At 45.1% G+C, this 11,777-nt stretch overlaps 1 long non-coding RNA gene across 3 annotated transcripts in view; it reads left to right on the top strand.

Moving 5' to 3' along the window:
- Positions 1-6,874: 6,874 nt before the first annotated feature.
- Positions 6,875-11,777, top strand: part of LOC123378204 — an 83,237-nt gene continuing 78,334 nt past the window's right edge. For all 3 annotated transcript variants that reach the window (XR_006582504.1, XR_006582503.1, XR_006582505.1), the window contains exons 1-2: positions 6,875-7,024; positions 7,885-7,963. This is a non-coding gene — a long non-coding RNA (uncharacterized LOC123378204). The remainder of the gene's footprint in view (positions 7,025-7,884; positions 7,964-11,777) is intronic.

Genomic DNA, 11,777 nt, shown 5'->3' with positions numbered 1-11,777 from the left:
GAGCACTATTTATTTTTGGATGGTCTTTAAGCTATTTGGGGGCTGAGGGGCAGGGAATGAATCAGGAGTCTCCAGTTTCCAAAGGAATGGAACTGGAGAGGCAGGTTTCCCATGGGGATATGATATCCAGGGGAGAATCTGTGCTCATGAGAAGCAAAGAAAGATCATCTCCCCCCAACCCCACCCCAAATTCCTGCCGGAGCCAGCTGAAGAGACAGTTATGCAGCTCTCACCTTGCATTGTCAGGCTTCTCAATTGATGACTTTTAGAAAGCACAATTAGATTTACTATTTCCATGTAACTGTGAAAAATGACCAGTGATTGATCTGAGTTTTTTCTTTTTACAGACGGTCCAGAAAAGGGAATATAGAAATTAATGGCAGGCTGACATATTAGTTTGTTCACAAAACCTCTTTGTAGCTGTTATTGTATGCCCCCCCCCGCCCCCGGCTGTAGAACAGAGTGTCCGTTTCTTAGAAAGATGGAAGAATGTGCCAATACATTCTTCTCTCAAATGTTTCATTTAATTGAGTCTATATGGAGGCTAACATCTCTCTTCTCTGCCAGCATCACACTGATGTAATCTCTTCTTCTGTATTTTGTTCCCTAGCTAGCCTTGCACTATTCTTGTTCTAGCAAGAGGGATAGGTACTTAGAGAATGAATGTAATTAGCTTGAAGATGTGGTGGCAGTATACTTAATTGTTATGTAGGATTTGCTGTCAAAGGACTCCCACACCTCGGGCTGGTGATAAATAAGCCTGAAGCAAGGTGATTGTTGGTCTCTTAGAACATCTTTGTTTGAATTTCACCTTAGTGATGACAGTATTTCCAGAAAAACCATTGGATAACCACCCTCTAGCTGTAGAGTGACTGTCAAACTTAAAGACAGCTTACAGGGATTTCCTCTAAAAGAGATGTATGCATAAAAATAAGCAGTAGACATTTAAAACATAGTAATATTGATGTATGTAAAAGTTGGAGATGGACCCAAATGAAGGATATGGACCTGAACACACCCAGTTTCTGAGGAGTTGGCTCCAGATCTTGTATTTAGTAGGTCAAGCTTTTCTCTATTAAAACACAAATCAACATATTTGCTGCCTATGTGTCTGGGTCATTATGGCTTATTTTCCTAATAAAATGAGTTTTAGTACTGAAGAGTCAGGGATTTCTTACACAGAGAAACTGAGTGACAATAGTTACAGTGGAATAACTATTCCATGATACCTATTCCAATATAACTCCCCAGTGTGAATTTCCTATTCTGGAATAAAAGTGACATTCTGCTTACAGCTATGCCGGTCAATAACTCCATGTAGATAAGCCCTCAGTAAAGCTATGGAAAAGTGAGCTGGATTCTATTTTGAATCATGCATAATCAATTAAGTTCTGATTGCTAGATCTTTGTTACAAGTGATATTTTAATAAGCATTAAAGAATACAGCTTAGAGTTTGAGATCCCAGTATGAATTTGCAGTGTTGACAGTAGAAAAATCTACTCTTGATTTATCATTTTAACAAATTTGATACAGAAGTCACTGAGAGATGATGAATGTGTCATTTTTAGAGTCATTTAGACTATAACCTTACTTTAATTGCAGAAGATACAAAATAAGTGCCAAATGGAAGTATGAGAAGCAATTTTCTCTCTTTATTACTGACATAAAAGAAGCCATGAGCTTATTCTTTCAAATTCTATAAATTCAAAATACTCTGTACATTTCTAGCAGTATTTCCCCAGAAAGAGAAGTAAAGTCTATCTACAGATTGTTACAGTTCTGAAGCAACAGACGGGAAAGACAGTATTGATTTAAGTAAGTCTGATAGTATGACACTAAACAATTTCAAATGAGAAAAGAAGACTTACAGTTTCAAGATTTCCCTTCCAGTAGTAGCTTGAATATTCTTAATCAGTATGGCCATAGTCCAGATTGTTATCAGGACATTCCTCACATAGTATGGTCCTTTTTTTGCTCTGGAATAGTCCCACAACTACATTCAGGTGGCCAAATACTGTATGCAGAATTCAAGTAACCATGGCAGTCCAATCGTTTTCTTATCCCTTGGGATCAAATGTACTGAAAACAACTAGAGTTAAAGAATTGTCTTTGGAAAAAAAAAAAAAAGTCAACTCAAGAAATATCCCCCTTCAGTCGAGCTTAGCAAAAGCTACAGCTTCCTCCTTCTGTGAAAATTTAAGCCTTAGAGACTGTATCTTTGCCAATAAGCTTTAATAGCAGAGACTTCTCCAGTTTTAGACTTTTTTTGGATTTAGAAAATTGGAAGCACAGGCTCGATTAAGAACCAATTAAAGTGACATTCCAGCATGAGAGGAGTGCTCAGAACACTGCTATAATCAGTTAAAATGTAATGGAATTTCTAACCTTTTTTTTTTCCTCTTCATGAAAGTATCAAGGGGGGAAATCCTGGCCCAACTGGAGTTTTGCCATTGACTTCAATAAGGCCAGGATTCCACCCATGTGTTTACAACAATACCACTTCGACCTATAATATCATCATATCTCACAAGCTAAGCCAGGGAGGGTCAGGCTTGTCCAGGACTTTGTTAGCAGACCTCAAAGGAGAAAACCTCAGGCTGCATTAGCTATTCAGTTAACAAGTTGGAGATGCTGCCTTTAAAGTGAAAGGTAAAACTGAGTTATGAATGAATCAAATCAAAGCTATTCTTGGTGGTTGTGGACAGCTGCTATGTATGTATTCATTTATTTATAAAAAGGATAACACCTTTTCAGATGACCAGGAACCATGAAGTTGCACTGTACCAAATCTATAGGGTGACCAGACAGCAAGTGTGAAAAATCGGGATGGGGGGCTGGGGGGCTGGAGCCTATATAAAAAAAAGCTCCGAATATTGGGACTGTCCCTATAAAATCGGGACATCTGGTCACCCTAAATCTATATAAAACTACACTTACCTTTGTCTGCCTCCCACCCCTTCTCTTCTACTGTTTGTCTCATATGATTTGTTGAGTCTTTTCTTAAACTAAGCCCTGATCCTGCAAAAACTTATGCACCGGCTTAACTTTGTGCACTGTGGGTAGTCTCATTGAAGCCAATGGGATTATTCCTGGCACTTTAAAAATGAAGTATTTGCAGCACTGGGGTCTCAGATTATAGACTCGGCAGGACAGGGATCATAGCTTCTTGTGTGTTTGTATATTGCCAAGCACAATGTACAGTAATAATGGGACCGCTCATGCTCACTAATGATCCCGTGACACTATTTTTGTGGGAGGGTGTCTGTTGGCTCTGATCAAGTTCCACTTTAGGTGCTCATCCCATTCTTATTTACCTAAATTCCCCCCGGAGTTACAACCCCCTTGACTAGCGTACAATAGTCTTCTTCACTTCCTAGCCTAATATGGTATGTAGTATAACTGTGTTCTCTTAAACATCTGCTGTCGTCCTTCCCAGAGCTGCACTTTGGTGTTGGAGGATATGACTTTGGTATATGTAGCTTGTAATGTCACAGGGGGGAGGAGTTTGAAAGCTACTCTATTAATATAAGGGTTTTTTAAAAAGAAATGAAGTAAGACAATAGCTTTTAAAGTGTGCTCCATGGAGCACTTGGGGGTGGCCCACTGAGAGCTGGCAGGTCACATGGTGCAGGCTCTGCTCCTTGTCTCCAGCTGCTAAATTGTATTATGACACTGTTAAATATACATTAAACAACTTCCTACTATTACTTTCCTAAGTAAATGGCTTTCATTGCCTCAGGGATGTTCTGCAATTGCAAGCAGGAGGGGGCTGATCAACCAGACTCTCTCTCTCTACTAAGATGTGGTCCAGTCTCCGAAAAAGCTTGAGAATCCTTGAAATGAGATGCTAAAGAGACAGAAAGAAATGACACTTTCAGAACACTTCTAAATCTTGTCCAGCATTCCTGGTTGGATGAAGTGCCTCAAATAATAAGCCCTAATAAAAGACGCCAATCCCACTAGCTGAGCCATGCCATTGGCCAAGATTTTCAAAAGTGACTTTTGGATGCCCAAATCATCAGTCACTTCTGAAAATCTTAGAAATGTCTGTGGGACTTTGCATAGGTTTAAAGGCTCCCCTGTGTGGATTGCCTTGCTGAACTGGAGCCAAAGGTACAACGATGCATAGTGGAGAAGCAGAGGTTTTAGAACATTGTTAACTTTACATTCTCTGTTTATTGCACAAATCCCAGAATTTCCACATGCCAGTTCCTAGAAGCATCACAGCACATCTCCTATAACGTGCAGTGACTCTTACAAAAACAAATATTTGACTCTGCAATGCATCCTTGAGTAGCATTGACAAGGGATTAGGATAAAACTTGGAAGAAAGTAACTGAAAATGATAAAGTAGGTGAAAACGCCTTATCTACAATATCTGACCAATACAAACACAGACATCATTTGCATTAAGAGTAAATGTGCCCAGAAAATAAAGGATGTCTGAAACACCTACTGCTAATGCCTAGGACATCTACAAACCAGTTATTTCCCTCACATACTGCACTGCAAACAAACAAAACAACCCAACTCAAACCAGTACTGGTACTGACTTCCCAAGTGAAAGTATCACAGATAGAAGAATCCTGTGGCACCTTATAGACTAACAGACGTTTTGCAGCATGAGCTTTCGTGGGTGAATACCCACTTCGTCGGATGCATCCGACGAAGTGGGTATTCACCCACGAAAGCTCATGCTGCAAAACGTCTGTTAGTCTATAAGGTGCCACAGGATTCTTTGCTGCTTTTACAGATCCAGACTAACACGGCTACCCCTCTGATACTTGACAGATAGAAGACTAATTCAAATTGTCCATTACTCAATCACACAACCACATGCACACACAGCTAAAATGAAAGTTCCTTGCATACAATCCAGTGGTCATGATTATACATTCCTCCCAGGTTTTGTTTAAAATGACCACATCACTACCCATTTGTCTATTTTAGAATGTGGACATATGATAACATGGCTGCCCAGGCTGGTCTGGGCTTTGTACCTTTCCGAAGCGACAGAGGCTTGTGTCCCCATTACAGTAGAAGGAGCACAGATCACAATCTAAAATCTGTAACAAGGATATGAGACGCTTGTACACTTCCATTCTCATTACAGTGTTTGTCAAAAAGACGAATTAACGTTGTGCCATTTTCGACTCTCATTACAATCTTTGTCATCAGATTAAATATTAGACTTTTAATGTCTCTGTGAATTATAGCAGCATGCTCTCCTCTGTTGACCTTTTCAATATTCTATGTTTTGATTGGCTGGCATTTCCACTCCTCCCCGACCTGCAACCACCACACTGAACCTGTTGGAAGGGCTGGAATGGGCAGCCAAAGAGAATGCAGAATAGTGAAAAGGTCACCATAGTACAGTCCCTCCCATCTTTCACAGAATTTATTGCATCATTAAAATTCTTAAGTGACGGTATGAGAAGCCTGCGACTAGGTACCATCTAACACCTCTCTCATTACTATGCTACAGGTGAATTGCAAAGTTTTACTAAAACAGCAAAAATGAAGATCCAAAAATCCAAACTATGTTCAAGCTAAAAAATATCTGCCTACACTTAATGCCCCCGCCCCACCTCTGCCCCAAGTTTGTTAAATACATTTTAAAAGCAGCTCTGCTTACATTCCCCTTCCTAAACTGGGCTTGTCTACATGGTGTGGCAATGTACAGAGATGTGATTTCTAATGGCACGAATGTGTTGCACATTAGTTGGTCTGTGTAGCCCCTGCTGGTAGCCCCTCATTGTGAGGGAACAAGGTTCTACATTACCTTAACAGGCACAATCTGGCCCTGTATGTGCATTGGGTTACATTCTGAGGCGCCTGGACAGCTGATTTATAGTAAGCCTTGTAGTGAATCTTTAAGTAAATATCCCAGTTTCCCTAGTATAGTAAAAATATACTAGTATAGTTATTATACAGTGTCCTGGTATCCCAAGAACTGCTGAGATGCCACAAACATTCCCCCCCTCCCTTTTTTTTTTTTTTTAAACTCAATCAAAATCAGTCTAGTCAGTGCAAAACTGCTCTGGCCATTGAAGTGGTGTGGTAGAGAGGGTGGGTGCTGCTGCCTTTGACCCTCACTTCCTTTTTCTGTAGGGGTACGGGAGCCATGTGGACTTTGTGTGCAAATGGTGCATGGTTCCATGGTGAGATTTCATAAAGATCTGAAACCATATGCAATAATAAATACAAAAGAAACAAAACCCCACACTGCACACAGCCCTAAAAATGTTACCACAAAAACATCCTGGCTTTTGATATTGGAAAATAGTCTCCTTACCTTGAAGACTTCTGTCATGGTTTCTCAGCAGCTGCGATTGAGCTCTAGGCCTAGGCTACTCACTCACTGGATGAGTGGACACACAATTCTGTGTGCCTGTATTTTGTTCACTGGTTTTCTTTTTCTTCCGCAGGGAATGTGATAGTAAAAGCATCAGCCCAGTTCACATTGTCACAGGCCCAGCTTTGCTTTGACAATTTTGACAAAAGCTGCTGTGCTTGAACAACTTCAGCCAGCAATAGCCTGTACTTCTCTGAAGAACCTGCACTGTCTCCCCCAGAGTAAGATTTTTTTTCACATTTTAGCTTTAAAATTCAAATCACCTTGACCATGTGGCCTTTCAGCACCCAAAACCAACTCAGCTTAGGAATCCCTGGATCTGGCAAGAAAGAAAGCACCCATTCTTGATGACAATAGCTTTCAAGGGCAGCTTGGGAACACCCTGAGGATCACTTGCTAATGGTGCTGGGATAGGTGTGGCTGCAGTAACTGCAGCTGCTAACCCTTTCATGTCCCAACTCCATTTACTTAACTTCACTATAGCTGTGGGAATTTCTTCCTTACCTTTGCCACAACACTACAATCCTCTAGCCCTCCTAATGTTGTGAATGGAGATGCATTTAGAGGGAATCTAAACTGATGTATGCTGTTGATCCCTTATGAAACAGTCTATTGTTAAGGGCTCCCAGCCTGGAACATATGCAGTGATGTTGTCCTGGAGAGCCAAGGTGGGTGAGGAAATATCTTTTATTGGACCATCTTCTGTTGGTGAGAGCAAGAAGCTTTTGAGCTGATGCAGAGATTTTCTTTGGGTCATAGAATGTAGGCATTTTAATGGCTACTGTGGGGGAAGGGGAACACAGCAGTAGTATCTCAGAACAGTGCATACATCTAACTACAGGAGCTATATACATACAGGGAAAGTTCCTCAGGCAACCAGTGAAGGCCCACCCAGACTGGCAGCAACTCAAGCACTCTCCTGCCTGTGGAGAGAAGGCGAGGGGAGGAGGAATGGGAGAGAGGTGACTGAGGAAAATTATCTCAGTTAATTAAAGGTGCAAATTTAAAGGGTATTAGCTAAAGTACATTAAATCCCTGTGTAGATGGTCTCTTCATAAGTAAAATGGCCTGTTTGCTTATCTTAATTAGCATTAGTGAATTCACTAAGTGACTCCATTAACTGAGGGCTTGTCTACATAAGCAATTAGACCACAGCAAAGTGAGGGGTGAATCTACCACACGCTAGCCTGCCTTGGTCTAACTGCCCATGTGGATCCTGCTGACATGTGTTAGCAGTTTGTTACTGTACTTTGAGCTAATCCTGTTTCAGAAGGGACTAGACCAAAAGTGTTCTAACAAATTTAATACACGTCAGCAAGGTCTGTGCAGACAGTTAGACCCGGGCAGGCTAGCGAGGGTAGATTCACCCCTCACCTTGCTGTGGTCTAATTGTTTGTGTAGACAAACCTTAAGGCTAGTTTACTTCTCCATTGGAACCTCCACACAGGGGTTTAATGAGTTTAAATTAACATGGCTTAATTTCCAATTATAGACAAGCCCTTACTCTCATTTCCCTGCTTGTCTCCAGAACTAGGCCTGAGAAACCTGAACTCTCATCTACCACGAAGGAAGCAAGGGAGGGGAGGCAAAGTAGTCAGGCCAGAAAGGTAAGTGTCTCTTTGAACCAGCCTTAGGGTGGAACAGGCTAAGCCAGAGAAGGGACTAAAATTTAGCTGGGGAAAAATAAAAAGCTAGCAGGCTAATGGGCATAGATGGACCTTCTAGACAAGAATCATATTTGGGTCCCGACCCAGCCTGTGAGGACCTCCTATCATATCCTGGCTGCTGGGTACATTTATAGTACTCTGGAATTATCTCTAATAATATCTTAATGGGAGAAGGTGTAGGAAGAAGTGGGGACTAGACCACATTCCAGCCTGCTGAGTAATTAAGTGTCAATTTAAGCAGGGAGAAGATTAGTGCAGTTAGGCTGCAAAGAGAGTAGAGTTAAGTAGTGAAGAGAAATGAAAGTGAAAATAGGATTTTCAAACCAAGGATGGAAAGGGGCTGTCAAAGATTAAAGATGAGATGGCAGCCAGGTGTGCGCAGAAGTTGTTGCCTATCCCCTTGTGGGAGGCCACAATTACAAACTTTGCACTCCTCCTAAGCAGACTTCACACTTGGGCTAGTATCCCACTCCTGCTAAACTCTTCAAAAACAAAGGGGATGAAGTGAGACCATAACCCATCTGTAGCGAGTCGGTGTGGCTCCCCTCTTGCCCAGCAGAGGGTGCTCCCTCCCAGAAGCCCAGCTGGGCTGAGCCACCACTTCCTGTCCCCGCCCCCCGGAAGTCAAGGGGCGGGACAGGAAGTAGAAAAGGAGAACGCCAGACCTCAGTCAGGAGCCAGCCACCGCCGTGAGCAGACGTGCCGGCGGGAGCTCCGGACTGGGATCCCTCCAGGACCCGAGGCGGCGATCCGGACTGGCCCCCACTGCCCCGCGCCCGGTACGAAGAGGAACCTGCGGAACTTCCCCGGGATCGGAACCCGGAGCTGCCGCCAGGACTTCCTCCCGCCCGGTACGAGGAGGAGCCGCCGCCGCCGCTTCCGCCCTGCTGTTACCCGGAGGAGCCATCGGAGGCAGCCGGGCCGGACTTCCAGCAGGAGTTGCCGGACCTGCCCCCAAGCCCTGGTCCCGAGGAGCCCATGCAGATGGACTGGCCCGACCTCCCGGCGACCGAGGAGCAGGTACCCACGGAGGGGGAGATGGACTGTAGCCCGGGGATAGCCGACCCCTGTCAGGCTATAGGCACCGAGGTGCCCATGTCGGTGTGTTTCGGTCAGGACCCCACTGACCAGCGGCCGTGCTAGCCGCTAATAGGGCCCCGGGCTGGGACACAGTGGAGTGGGTGGGCCTGTGTCCCCCCTGCCACCCCATTCACGGGTGGCAGTCTCCCCCTCACCCCAGCGCTCAGGCTTAGGCTTACCTGAACTGCTGCTCAGCCCTGCCTAAGGGTCTGAGCCCTCTGTGTGTTGCTGCCCCGCCCTGAGCTAGGGCCTGGGCTTATAAACTGACCTGCTGCTCAGCCCTGCCTAAGGGTCTGAGCCCTCTGTGGGTTGCTGCCCCGCCCTGAGCTAGGGCCTGGGCCTATAAACTGACCTGCTGCTCAGCCCTGCCTAAGGGTCTGAGCCCTCTGTGGGTTGCTGCCCCGCCCTGAGCTAGGGCTGGGGCTTTATAGACCAAACCGCTGCTCAGCCCTGCCTAAGGGTCCGAGCCCTGCCTTTTGTTGCTGCCCCGCCCTGGACTAGGGCCGGGGCTTATAGACTCGAACTGCTGCTCAGCCCGGTCTGAGGGTCTGAGCCCTGTGTTGGTTGCTGCCCGCCCTGAGCTAGGGCTTGGGCTCATACCCTTGAACTGCTGTTGCCCCGCCCTGACTGTGGGCCTGGGCTTCCACTAACTGACTGGGTGCCTTGTGTTCAGCCCCTGCCTGAGGGTCTGAACCTGTGAACCTGCTAATGGAGACTGATCGCTGTTGCCCAGCCCCCCTGTTCCAGAGGGCCTGGGCCTATTGAGACTAATTGCTGGTACCCAAGCCCCTGCTCCGGAGGGCCTGGGCTTATAGAAATTGCTGTTACCCCAACCCCTGCCCCAGAGGGCCGGGGCCTATTGAGACTGGTTGCTGTTAGCCAAGCCCCTGCTCCAGAGGGCCCGGGGCTCATATTGAACTGTGGTTATCCAGCCCCGCCCCCAGATCCAGAGGGCCTGAGAACGGGAGGCGGTGCTAACCCTGGTGTCTTGCCGTCCCACCAGTTAGAGGGGACAAGAAGCGAGTCGGTGTGGCTCCCCTCCCGCCAGCCGGACAGTTGAGCCCCGACCAACAGCTTACACCATCCATCCAGGGGCACTGGCCAGCTGGACTTTTAGTTCGTACTGTACTCTCTTAAAGGGATGGGAGGGGCTGGTTTGTTTTTTTTAAACTCTTTCCTACACAGGGTTGTGGTTTAAGTATGCAAAGTGGTTTAAATTGAGAAGAGAGGTGTCTAGGATTCTCTGCCTCAAGGCTAGCAAAAAGAAACTAGGTCATGTTTATAGAAGACACCATAATATAGATTTATATATGGAATATAAATATAATAAACTTGTCACCCTGAAAGTTCTTAAGTGTTTTATAGACTCTCCTTACTTTTCTACCACTTAAATGCAGCCATCTCTGGTGCAGAATTCAGTAGCTATTCTGTACCAGCATTGCTGTAAATCAGGGAGGAGGAGACATAACTTGTGCCCAGATTTTTCCCACAATGCACTAGCACATTTCTTTGGCCTGAGCTTAGTTTTGTTTTAGAACCCTGTTTATTATCCTGTAGTGAATATCACTCCCATGCTGGGTTTTATGCTCATTTGTATTACCTGGTTCTGGCTTGTTCATCAGCCTCTCTTCAGGGTGACCAGAAAACATTTAAAAAACTAAAAATATATATTGATGTTTGAACTTGTGAGGCTCGTACAAATGTAGAAAAATTCAATTAAGTAGGAAAGTTACATGGGCTGGAAAATGTGTCACTTCGTTCCTGGCGAAGAGTCACAACACTAAGAAGGATGTGGGAATGTCATAACTCTAAAATATCATGAGGACAGTCATGTGTCAAAGGGGTGTGGACTGGACAGTTGCTGGAGACACAGGTCACTTTGGTGTCACCTAGCCCACCAAGTGGTTCTAGACAGCACCAGCAAAGAGGTGGGACAAACTGAATTCCAAGAACAAGTTCAGGGCAAAGATGACTTTGAAGGTGGTCTCCACTGTGGCCCAACCAAAATTAGACCTCTCCAGATCTGGGTCCCTGCAATCAGCTTCCCAGCCCTCTCCAGTAGTAAGGGTGCCTCCAGGACCATGAGCGGCATCAGTCAGAAGCGAATGGGTTCCTCTTTGAATAAATTGAATCCAGAGTTTGGTACCTTCCCTGAAAGCCATGTCTCTGATATGGAGACTGAGACATCTCCAGGTGTTGGGTCAATGACCATTTCATACTTTAAAACTAAAACCCTGGGGGTAGATATTTTAACTTAGTCTTTTAAATGTGAAAGCTCACGAGGTCCCTTGCTGCCAGCGAGGGTGGGTAGCTCTTCTAGACAGCAAGCAGGTGACGCTGCCGTGACACTAGATTATCATCTGAACATCTCGGAGTGAAATGCATCCCCTGGCTGCTCCGAGCCTGAGTAAACAGGATTTATGCAGGTAAACTATGCATGGACTGACAGTAAGAGATTCCTCTGCTTTCCTCCAGCTTTCCGGAAGAGCTCTGGGTAGGAGCTTAGCACCTCCACAACAGCAACTCCAGCCACAGGGCTGCAGTAGGGCCTGTTACCCCCTGTATAGAGATGAGGAAGGCCACTGAGTCCTTGTAAGCCCCTCTGTTCACAGGGGAAGGTGAAACTTGCACAGTGCCTGGCTTGTCAGCCTGCTTGGTGGGCACCCTACATTCA

Source organism: Mauremys mutica, chromosome 10 (assembly GCF_020497125.1).
Source record: "Mauremys mutica isolate MM-2020 ecotype Southern chromosome 10, ASM2049712v1, whole genome shotgun sequence".
Classification (NCBI taxonomy): domain Eukaryota; kingdom Metazoa; phylum Chordata; order Testudines; family Geoemydidae; genus Mauremys; species Mauremys mutica.
This window is presented reverse-complemented; position numbering and strand designations above follow the sequence as displayed.